The 12,710-nt window shown below is 41.4% G+C and overlaps 2 pseudogenes; both read left to right on the forward strand.

Moving 5' to 3' along the window:
• The first annotated feature begins 6,211 nt into the window (after positions 1 to 6,211).
• On the forward strand, positions 6,212 to 9,386 carry LOC149172961 (uncharacterized; annotated as a pseudogene).
• A 147-nt stretch (positions 9,387 to 9,533) lies between these two features.
• Positions 9,534 to 12,710, forward strand: part of LOC149172962 (uncharacterized) — an 88,965-nt pseudogene continuing 85,788 nt past the window's right edge.

Genomic DNA, 12,710 nt, shown 5'->3' on the forward strand with positions numbered 1-12,710 from the left:
GGAGGGCTCTTAGCTAATTTCAATCAGAGTTCTCAACTTCATTAGGTTTCTTAGCCCCATGTATCAGAATGCCCCTTACACCTAGCGGTAATTTACCAATTTTTGTTGTTGATTTTCAATTGGATAGGGGCTCAGTGGTAATGTCATTGTCGAGGGCTCCCAAGGGTTTTTGTTTCTTCCATGAAGCGTTGATTATTCTCTATTGTCGGTTTCTTAGTCACAATTCAAAGAACCATGTAATTTGGGGTTTGGTCCCCGTTGTTCTATTACTTTCCCTAGTGTATTACAAGGTCATGGTTACAATGAGGTCCTTCTCTTCCCCGAGGTGAACCATACACTTTTCCCACCCGACATTCCTTCAAACATCCCTATAATGACCAGTGTTTTGATATAAGAAAATGACGAGAGGTCGCTTAATGAGGGTCTTAATTCTTAAAATCTAGGTAAAGTTTCATTTTCTACCTCTATTGGAGGCATTGACAGAAAAGGATAGAGTACAGTTCATGGAAAATGAAAAAAGGAACATTGTGTGAAATGAACTGATGAATTACAGATGGTTTTGTATCTAAGCACAAATATTTCTTTACAAAAGGAATATGACCTTAGTCGGATCTCAATGGTGGGTCGAATCAGGGAGAAATTTTATCTCTCCTTTTCTCGCAACCTCGAGGGAATCAAAGGTGAAGTTGGTGCTTAAAAAACCCTTGTTTGTGTAGTTTTTAGCCAAGGGGTAGATTCACGTCATCTTATAGGATGATCTGGATTCTAAAGTCATTATGGGTAGGGTTTGGAAGTTGGACTCTACACAAAAGGGCTTCACTAGGGGAGAAATATCATACCACATGCATTCATATTGGGGGATAACTATTGAGGAAAAAATGGCATAATATATTGAGCATATAATAGGAGGAAAAGAGTTTTTATATCGGTATGTATAAAAAATGGAGCTCAAATTAATGAAAAAACATAAAGGGGTATAAAATATGTTAATGAAAAAATGGACACCTTGTTGGCTTAGGGGGTCTTGACTCAGGTTCAGAGTCAGTTGCACCAACCAACAAAACCCTACACTACTGGCACTTTCGACAACAACCTGCAAAGCGCACGCTGTAATCTCACCCGAAGTAGTATGGGGGGATGCTGGAACCAAGTTTCCGCATCCAGAGATCAGTGTGATGTCTTTTAGCACCATAGATCTGCCTTCGCATAGATCTATAATCCCCTAGGGCTTGGTACTGCAACTCTGTTTAAACAGCCTTTAAACCTTCACAAAGGTCTACTATTGGTCTTTGTGGATCCTTACCAATTAGTTTATCCACTTACTCACACCAGAAAAAAACCCTAAATTAGTGTTCTCTTAAATCTACTTAGGTTATCATTAAACATAATAGAATTCATCCAAGTCTTCGCGAAAGTACTTAACATGCCTTGCGTACAGTTATTAAGTCTTATTGAAGAGGATCGTGCATCACTAGATCAATATTCCATAAACATATTATTCATCAACAACATATGTCATAAGCGGAAGTAAATAGTAATACACAAGATTTCTTCATAAACAGCTCTTGATTGATTTCCAGTTTAGAATACTGACTCAAAACTACCGTGCGCACTCAGCTGCAAGGGTCCGCGCACTCAGTTGCAGTCTCTACCTAGGCCTCTGTGCACTCAGCTGCAAAGACTTTCTCTCATAGTTGACCCACTTCTCTACGCTATCACTTTCTTCTCACTGACCCATTATATCTAAGATTATCTTCTAACATGCCTTAGACTCTCTAAAACACACCTATTTATACAGTCACATGGTCCGCAGACCATGGGTGGATCTCAAAGATGACTCAACCTTTACAGAAACAAGGGGCTAAAACAACTTTGACTCTTAATCATCTACGCGCTTTGCATCCCCAAATCGTGGACACTTTACATCATTTACAAAAAATACATCAAAACTTGGGTTATTTTAACCCCAAAACTAACCGAGGGGACCCCATCCCAACAGGCCCCCAACACAAAGATCGTGACTCGCGCTCGAGTCAGTCGGTTGGCGCTGCGATCATGCTGCAAAGATCCCCCATCTCCACCTAAACTACCGCAACCTCGACAATACTCTGCGTGGCTTCCTTCTTGACCTCGTCAACTAATTTCTTTGTAGTTGGGACTTCTACAGCTAGCTTCATTGTCTAATGCGTCTGTTGCAAGCCCTTCAACTTATCTTGGATGGTTGTCATGATCTGATAAGCTTCTTCCAACCATGGTTGCAACGTGGTCTTAAGCAAGGCCTCCTTCTTCTATGCCGCCTCTACTTGTGCGAGGAGATGCTTCCCCTCCTGTAGTTTGGCTAGGCACTGCGCTGGTGTAATGGAGTGCATCGTTGCCCTAACTTCGTCATACTGCCACTGCAGCTCCCTAATATTTGTATTCAGTGTCTGCAGGTTTGGATCCTTCTACAGATTTTTCATTAATTCCATGGCTTGCTCAAATAATTTCAAAGAATCAGCGACTATGGAATCCAAGGTGGCCATTCCTTCTTTTACGGCAGCTCCGCGCTACTCTCAGAACATAGGTGGATTCGTGGGCTGTAACTTTAACTGCAACTCTGTGATCTTCATATTGAGTTCAAATTGAACTCGGCCAACCTCTACCTTGGATTCACACACACCAATGGCTAATTTTCTAATCTTTGCTTCTGGTTGTGCATCCTCAGGTATATGAAGCTTAGACACTGTCTTGCATGCTTCTGCGACTGCAGACTCCAGTCGGGAACTATGTGCCTGCAGTGTCTCCTTTTCTTTTAAGGCTTACGTCTTCTTAGAGAACATCTGCTCATTGTTCACTCTGTATTCACTGATGAGATTGAGAGTGCGTTGCTCTCAAGCTCTCAATTCCTCTATGGCCACTGCATGCAGCGCATGGAGAATCTCGTTGGGGAGCATTGTTATGTTCAGCCTGATGTTCTTGATTGTGCTTAGGATGAAACGATCATCAGATGACTCCATGCGAAGGGACCCTTCTAATAATGCAATAGTTCTAAGGTCAAGGGCCCTTACCAACTTGGATGCTTTTCTCGTCCCAGGTTCCAAGCTCGCTTTTTCTGCGCTCGCTTGACCAGTGCCCACCTGTATCCTGCTTACCTGGATCTGCAGCTTGCATAGATCCTTTTGGACAGTCCCCAACATTTTCATATATTTTTGCTCGAACTATTGCAACACTTTAGTCGTAGTGTCCCTTATTTTATCCCCGATCTCATTAAGATCACCCTCCGTCAAGACCATGGCATCACCCAGCGACTTGTTTGATTTTTTCATTTACCGAGGACCTTCTTGCTGCCGCTTTCCGCGCTTTTTCAGAATGAAGAGGGTGCTCTACCCCTCATCTCCTTTGTTGCCTTGCTCTGACAATTCTTCCTCCTCGGTCTCTGGTGAAGGTGACTTTCCACTTCTTTGCGACTTGTGCTGCTCCTTCTCTGTCTTCTCCTTGGCAAAGCACTCTTTCTCCATTCGAGCCTTCTCTGTGGCTTCCTTCTTCCTCTGCGCAACCAAGTTCTGCACATCCTGCTTAGCTGCTTCCTTTCTCTTTTGTGCTATCAAACTTCTCGCACCCTTACTTGTTCCAGCATCTAAGTCTGAGGGGGCATGCCACTCTGCTGGCCATCGCACAATTACCTCCTACACATTTGTCTTTGTCACCAAATATGGCAACTCATTCCATTTATGTTGCAGATCCTTCCTTGCGTGAATGTAAACTTTGTGGAAGTCAGCCTTGAATGCTACATAGGTTGATAGCTATGTGTACAAATTCAGGGACAACCTTAGGTGTTGGTTAATGCCCATGCAGAGGCTTAATTCCATCAGGACCCAAATATCTTTGTCTTTGTGATCCAAGTGAGGTCCTTTGTATCCCATAGAGATGCAAATTGCACTTCTTTTGGTAATCCTTCTTCAAGTGGAGGAAATTGGCTATCCTCCGGTAGTTCCCACACAACCAATGTAATAGACAACAGTAAGCAAGTGTAATGAAATGGCTTGGTTTCATCCTAGGCCTCGCAACAATTCGCGAGGAATTCCTGGCACATGTACCTGGACTAGTTGAACTACACGCCCTTCGCGCACTCAACAGCCAAGGATACTACGAGCATCAGAACTTCATCTGTGCAACACTTTCTCATCACTTTCCCTGCTAATATTTGTGTGGTGATTTGTACTACTGGGTCTGTTATTGAGAGGATGGAATATCCTCCCGCTTTCTTCACAAGGTCGAATTATTTCTTCATTCTTTCTTCCAGGTCCTTTTCCCCCATCTTTCCGCCAAACTCCTTGGTCGGATTCAATCCCTCGTATGGCAGGTGTGTGATCCTGTGAACGAGCATGTCAGTGATGGGGATATGCCCTCCTAGCCATAAGCACCCATCGTGCACCAAGGTGAGAAGTTGGCACACAAAAATTGTGTTGATAGGGGTGTGGTGATAATGTGGCACCCACAACAGATTCAATAACCTCGAATTCTCCACACTGCGAATCCATTCCATTGTCTCTAATGCGTTGACTCCTGAGTCCACGTAGTACATGTGCTTCATGTATTTGTCTGTTACTAAGTGTGGAAACCTAGCATGATCTGCGAGGTCCCAATCCTCCATCTTTAGCAGTGGGATTCGTGCAAACCATGGACCTTCAAAGGGAACTTGCTTAGGCAGCAGGGGTGTAGAAATGGAAAAATTCTCCGAATCTGTATCCTTTGTGACCTTCCCCTTCCCTTTGCATGGAGGGATATAGTCGGGTAGATACGTGATGGGATCCACTCCCTCAACATCTATGTCCTCTGTACCCTGGCATTCTTCCGCCTCTAGGTCAACTACCTTCATAGGCTACTTATCCTTCTTTTGTTTCTGCGCTACAAAATGCTTCCTGGGGGATTCACGCACTGGTAGTGGCTTTTTCTTCTTATCCTTCTTCAGTTTAACTTTTTGGGTTTCTCTTGCAGGGGTAGGCTTTGACCTAGGCGACCTCAGCGTCATAGGCACAGGAGCCAGAGCTTCCATACTCACCACTTCCGGGGTGACTCCCTCAGAGGCAACATCGCCACCAGTACTCACGGTTTCTGCAGGGCTTGGTCCAAGCATTTTTTCTAGAATGAACTTCTAATTCAACTTAGACAACTTAGCAAATGCAGGGCTCGCAACTAAATCCTCCCAATATGATCGATTCATAGGCGATAGACAACAAATCTCAACAAAAACTCTAAGGGTGCAAAGTGTTCTCTGTTGGACCGGCATGCATAATTTATAGGGGGTTTTGAATTTAAATCTGACCATTCCCCCCAAATTCTGGCAATTAATGTTATTTTGGCGACAGATCTTAAAATATTTTTTCCTTAAATGCCACCAACCTGCTCCTCTTAACTGTCTTCTAGCTATCAAGTCATTAACAGTGACTCCAACGGTCATTTTTTGGTTGTGCTGCGCGGCACCTTCCTTCATAGAGCAGCTTCATATGTTGCAACTTCACCATTTTCCACGTAGCTTGCCTACTGTGTAGTTCTCCAAACCAGGCAGTGTAGTTTATAGTCCCGCGCTCCCTTCCAATTGCTTGGAGCACTAAGATTGTCCTACTGCGATATAGTCATTGCACGGGATCTCCTGTATACAACTTCAATCAGCTCCATTCCCTCTTCCCAGAAAAGGTGCTCCTACATGGAAGAACTTATTGATCGATGCCTAATCGAAGTTTCAGAGGTTGGTTGGAATGGACAAGTAGACAGTTGCAAAATGCATGACTTGCTGCATGATTTCGTTGTTTCTGAGCAAACTAAATGTTTGATAAAACCTGGCGTACAATCGGAAAGCATGCCAGCAAAAGAGTGCCAAGGATTGCGTAGAATTTCATTAATGAAAAATGAGATATCTACAATCAAGAAGGGCAACCAGTGTCCAACACTCCGAAGTCTATTGCTATCTCATAATGGCTCTCTTACATCAATCTCCCCTAGCTTTTTTGACAATATGAGATATCTATGTGTGTTAGATTTAAGTAGAACTTCCATTACATCATTGCCCAAAAGTATTGGGAATTTAAAGCTTTTAAACTATCTGAATTTATCTGGGATGATGATTCAGAAACTGCCCAAGTCCTTGAGTGGTCTCCGGCAACTCCACTTTCTGGATATTAATGATATCGATGTAAAAGAACTGCATGAAGGGATAGAAAAGCAAAAACATATGCTACATTTGAATTTAGCGTGGGGATTTAAATATTGCCCTGTGCGTATATCTAAGCTCATCTATCTACAGACATTGAACAGTGTCACTTTCACTCTTGGAAATTCATGCAGTGCCAGTGCCAGTGCCTTGCAATTGGGGATCTCAAAGGATTGACCCTTCTTCAACACTTATCAATAGTCTTTATATCAAATAGTGATGATGTTAGAGTGGAGGACGAGGGGACTTTTTTGGGCATGACAAAGATGCGGACCCTAGATGTTCAATGTGTTCTTGGTACAAACCTTCATCTTCCAATGGACATGGAGGCCATGCAATGCCTTGAAATATTTCATCTTTACAATTGTGTGGTTCCTAAGTGGATTTTTTAGCTTCAGAATCTCATGGAGCTATCATTAGAATGGCAAGCAAAAAGCTCCAGTGCAGATTTTAGATGATTAGAAAAGATTCCCAATCTGAAAATGCTACACTTGGAGTGGAATACGAATCTAGACTTCATTGAATTTCCAAATGAGTTTGAGGAAGCAAGTGCATTTTCCAAAATGGAGTCGTCAGGTGAAAGATGCACAACCTTTCTTGTGTCTGATCATTGTTCACCATCAGCAATTAGATCTGATCCTTGTCATTCTTTCCCAGGGAAGATATGATCTTTCGTTACCCGGCAACGGCACCAAAAATGCTAGTCCTTACAATCTCCTAGGCTAACAAGGAAATCGAGAAATGTAACCTCAAACCACTTTAGCTCAGTAGGGCTAGCTATTGATCTAAAGTGGTTTGAGGTTTACCCTTCTCAATTTCCTTTTCATCCTAGGATATTGTAAGGACTAACATGGACTAACAAGGTGAACCCTTTCTCTCTCCTCCATGTGGCAGTACCGAAAGGTGATGTGGCAAGTATGTAGGACACGTGTCACTCAGTTTTGGCATTTTCAGGGGTCCTATGGGGGCATTTATGGGTGACACGTGTCACCACTCATAGGGTGACACATGGCAGTAATGATGCCACCCCCCGTAGATCGACGATCAGTGATCGCATAGGTTAAAGTGCTCCCACATCAAAGTTTCCAGGCTTGCAATTACAATATGTAGGGAATCATCCCGGATGCGATATTTCGTTTGACATATCTCACGAGGACTTTGTGTTCGGATAGTCGGACTGTGATGTAAAAAGATGTAAGGTCCCTCCCTCTCCCGTATTGCGATGGTGTTATAGTTCGTGGGCCCAATCCCACAGATTGGCGATCGTAGGTATGACTGGGTGTTATGAAAATCAGGTGCGAGATATCGCCTGGATGCAAGATTTTTTGTTACAAGGAAAAAGGCCCTCGGACACAGGTCTAAAGGTCTTAGTGCCTGAAGGCTAAGTCCCTGGTTCACACCCCCACACATATGAAGAAAACTACGAAAATGAGCCAAAGTGAAAAGGGCTAAAGGGGCTTGAGATACGTCTATTTCTCAATGTATTTTAAAGCAAAGGGCAGCATGGGAAAGTCCTCCATATTGCCACCGAGAGAACATCACCAGGCAGAGCAAGGCACTGATAGTACAGGGCTTTAAAGGTGTGATGTGCCGACAGTTGTGGCATTAAGGGAAACACGTGGTTCATTCTCAAAACCGGCATGGGCCAATTTTGAAAAATCCACTGTGACATGAAATCAGGGTTGATGCTGACAAGAGTGAAAAGAGACTTGGTAGCTCGAAGGATTTAATTCTAAGGCATGGTGTCACATACAACAGAATTGACGGAGGATGGCTGGGCATCACAGGAGGCCATACCGTGAGCAAACTACAACTTAAAGTAGAGGCGATCACAGGATGGGCAGGAAGATATTTCATTTACTTCTTTCTCTGATTGTTTGCTTTTTTTTCCTAAAACATGCCTCTTCAATTAGGCAATTAATTCTATAATGCTTTTGGGCCTAAGAGCCATCCCGACCGAGACTGCTAGTCAACATGAGAGCTGAGACTCGGCTGAAGATATTTTTTGATGTAATTAATGTCCATGATTCCCCTCCAGAATAAATAAGAGGAAGCAAGACTTAATAAAGGCGTGCTTGCAGATAAGGCAAAGATCATATGTTCATATTCAAAAGTCACAGATCATGGGCATGGATGGCAATATTAAAGTGATTACTGAATGGATATTGAAGGAAGACATCCCTTCAGTCCTTGCCATTGTGGGCATGGGAGGGTAGGGAAAAACTCTTCTGCTCCAACACGTTTTCAATAGTGAAGTGTCCATAAATGCTTTGACTGTCAGGTTTGGTTAGCAGTTTCTCAGAAATTGTCTGTTACAGAACTTCTCCATGATATGGTGAAGCAATTTGAGCAAAATGAGAGAGCCAAGCATTTCTAAGGAAACGATGAAAGTTTGGCCAACCGACAAAATGATAAAAAAGGGGCTGACCAGCTAAATTATAAGATGTTGACAAACCTAAGCGAGGAGGAGCTTAGAGAGAAGATTGACAGATTTTTAGATAAAAAAGCTGCCTATTTGTTGTTGATTACGTGTGGGACAGATCTGCTAAAGAGAAGATTGGGTTGTGATTCAAAAAGCAAGATAAGGTTGTGCTGACGACCCTTGAAGAAGAGGTTGCAAATGCTTTTGGGGCTAGACATCAAATTATGCCTCCATGCTTTTCTAGATGGTGCACACCATTGTCCAGAGGCACTGGACAAGATAGCCCATGAAATTTTTAATAGATGCGGTGGACTGTTGCTTGCCATCAAAACAATAGGAGCTTATTTGGCAACATCACTAGAGGGGCTTCCTAATCATTGAGAATGGACCCTTCATCATCTGAATGAAGAATATGTGATGAGAAACTGTGTTATGTCATCATTGAAGTTCAGCTATGAGGCTTTGCCTCATCATCTAAAACCTTGTTTTCTTTACTGCTTTGTTTTTGCTAAGAATACTCAAATAGAGTCCCAAGGTTTAGTGCATGCATGGATTGCTCAGGGATTTGTTTCTGTACAATTACGAGAAGCATATGATGTAGGTTTCTCCTACATGGAAGAACTTATTGATCGATGCCTGATCGAAGTTTCAGAGGTTGGTTGGAATGGGAGAGTAAACAGTTGCAAAATGCACGACTTGCTGCATGATTTAGCTGTTGACGAGAAAACTAAATGTTTGATAAAACCCGAAGGACATTGGAAAGCATGCCGGTAGGAAGAGTGTTGAGGATTGTGTAGAATTTCATTGATGAAAAATGAGATATCTACAATAAAAAAGGGCATCCAGTGTCTAGCACTATGAATTCTATTGCTATCTGATAATCACCATCTAATATCAATCTCCCCGAGTTTTCTTGACAATATGAGATATATGTGTGTGTTAGAATTAAGTAGAACTTTCATCAGATCATTGCCCAATTCTATCGGGAATTTAAAGATTTTAAAGTATCTGAATTTATCTAGGACGTGGATTCGGGAACTACCCAACTCCTTGAGTGGTCTCCGGCAGCTCCAGTTTCTAGATCTTAATGGGACCAATATAGAAAGGCTGCATTCAGGGATAGAAAAGAAAAAAAATGTGCTACATTTGAATTTAGAGTGGAGATTTGAATGTTTCCCTGTGGGTATATCTAAGCTCATCTATCTATAGACATTGAATGGTGTCACTTTCACTCTTGGAAATTCATGCACTGCCAGTGCTAGTGCCTTGCAATTGAGGGATCTCAAAGGATTGACCCTTCTCCAACACCTATCAATAGTCTTTACATCAAATAGTGATGATGTTAGAGTGGAGGACGAGGGGAGTTTTCCGGGCATGACAAAGATGCGGACCTTAGATGTTCAATGTTATCCTGGTACAAACCTTCACCTTCCAACGGACATGGAGGCCATGCAACGCCTTGAAATAGTTCATCTTGAGCATTCAAAATCTCATGGAGCTATCATTAACCAGGCCATCAAATAGCTTTAGTGCAAATTTTAGGGTTAGAAAATATTCCCAATCTAAAAAAGCTACACTTGCAGTGGAATAGGAATAGAGATTTCATTGAATTTCCAAATGAGTTTGGGGAAGTAGGTGTTATAGACATATTTGGGCATTGCAAACCCAATCTTATATGTTGATAAACTAGGGCTCATTAACCCCTAAAAGTGTTGTTTCATACCCTAAAGGATCATGGTCAACTGATTACATCATTCCCCAAAATTTCCACGTGAAAAACCACCTAGAACTGGCCAAAACTAGACCTTACTAACTGCTCCACTGTTAGGGTGCGATGCATACTGACCTCTACACTAGCCAGGTGTGATGCATACTGATGAGGCCTTTTGTAGGGTGCAATGAGTGAGAATGGACAAATGTCCGAGACAATTTTCTAAGTGGATGCTAATGAAATCTTCTAGAAACTTCTCCTATGACACTTGCCTCTCTGAATTCACACAGGGATGAATAAGAGATCCAATAAATCTCCAAGTCGAACCAAGAAAAACAAGTGGAATGACACTAATAAAAAACCCAGAGATGACTCACACCCTTGCACACATCTATAAATGGATCCCTCATCTGAGAGATCTGGAGGCTGGAATTTTGTAATTTGCAAGGAAGTGCTGATAGTTTGTATCTGAGAAAGAGCATTGTATTGTTGAGTGATCTTGCTTTTCATGAGGTGAAGAGGGCTTTGATGCTGGGAGGATGATGCTTGGATCAAACAGCTGGGTTGTAATTCTCCTTTTATTTAATAAAGTTCTTTGAGTTTTCTTCCATACAACTGTGCAATTGTGAATGTTATTATTTGTGAATGCCATTTTATGTTCATTGTATTTCTGATTCTGCAATGCTTATGATATAATAGATCAAGATGCTTTGATGGTGTTTTGTTACTGTGTTTCTACAAGTATTCTCTAAGTGGGATAAGTAGGAGAGGAGTTGAAAGCTATGTCAAGAGGGAAAGAGATCAAGCAAGGAGTTAAGCAGAAGATGCAGGTTGGTTCCTTTGCCTCTCTCTTATCTATTATACATAGAAGAAATCACGAATTACTTTAAACTGTTTGTTTCTAGGATAGCTGCCAATTCTAGAGGGCTAGTCGATCGAAAAGACACTAGTTTTCCCAGAAACAAAATGGCGACTCCAATGGGGACCGAATAGATGTTTGTTTGTTGTTTTTTTTTGTTTTATAAACTATAGACGGAGCCTAAAGTTAGCCAGATACCCTTCAAACTACTCTTTCTCTACAATTGCATAGTAGATGAATGCTACTTCAGTCAATCTAAGATTTAGTTTATGAATTTAACATTTGACTTACAAGCATTCTAGATGCCCTTTTGGTAGCTCAGTAACCTCTTGAGATCATTCCTATGTACTTTGTTCTTTATTGTCCATCATAGCTCAACTTAACTCACTGAAATCAGCTGCAAATTGGAGCCAAAACCCATCCCAGTTGCGCTTCCTGGCCCATCACACTATTTGTCACTGTCAACCAGTATGCATCGCACCTCTTGAGCCTGAAAAGTGCGATGCATCCCTGTTTCTATGAAGCCCAAGTGTGATGACTAACTAAGCTTATTTCCCTTCTTGAAATTTGGGGTTGTTGTCCTTGTTTTCAGCTCTGTTTAGTTGTTTTTGCTGCTTATGAACAGTACCTCATTACTGAAGCCTGCTTGCATTACATAGATTAGCCTCCATTGATTAGGATTAGTAAATGTTTTTATGTATTTGTCCATCATTTACAATCCTTTGTCGAAAAGTTGCTTAAATCGATCTGTTATTTTGGTACAAAAAGTGTCGTAACTGTCGTTTTGTGTCAAAAAGAGAAGTGTTGTAGAGTCTTCCTTCCCTGGATAGTCAATTAAACTTTTTATCATGTACTTGATTTGATTTGTTGATATTTGAAGTGTCGAAAGCATTTTCTATTCAAAATTGAAAAGTGTCGTTTAGTCTTCCTTTCCATTTTGAAAAAGAAATTGTCGAAATGTCGCTTTGAAAGAAATATTTCAGATCTTTGCTATACTTAGTTTTCATTTTTGGAATTTTTCACACTAAGGGGAACGAAAAACAAATACATGCATTTGCATTTGCATTTAGATTGTGTGAGAAAAATGATTTAGGAAAGTGCATTTAGTGTGTGCTCTTTTCTCTTTGTTTGAAAGAATTGTAATCTTCTTTCCTTAGTAGCTAGGATTTTCATTGCTCAAAATAAACAACAATTGTTTATCATTGTAGATTTCATTTTAGGAATTTTCAATCAACATCACACGGTGAACCATTGAAAGGAAAACTTCTAAACAAGATCAACTCTAAAATAAATTTCAATGAACTTAACAACGCTTTGGAACCTAATGCAACACATCTAGAGGTCTAGGCTAGAGACGTGTTTTGGCGTCGTAAAAACTAGTAACTATCATTTTCATCGAAGGTTGGGTGATTCCTCCTCTTTGATACGACAAGTGCTAGCACGGAGTTGTGCTCCCCGTACCATCGCGTATATATTGGGTGTAGAAATTTTGAATAATTTAACACATATTCAACAAAGATTATCCTGA

The sequence above is a fragment of the Pinus tabuliformis genome, chromosome 4_2, assembly GCF_031772625.1.
Source record: "Pinus tabuliformis cultivar Carrire ecotype Pingquan chromosome 4_2, CPIR1, whole genome shotgun sequence".
NCBI classification, from domain to species: Eukaryota; Viridiplantae; Streptophyta; class Pinopsida; order Pinales; family Pinaceae; genus Pinus; species Pinus tabuliformis.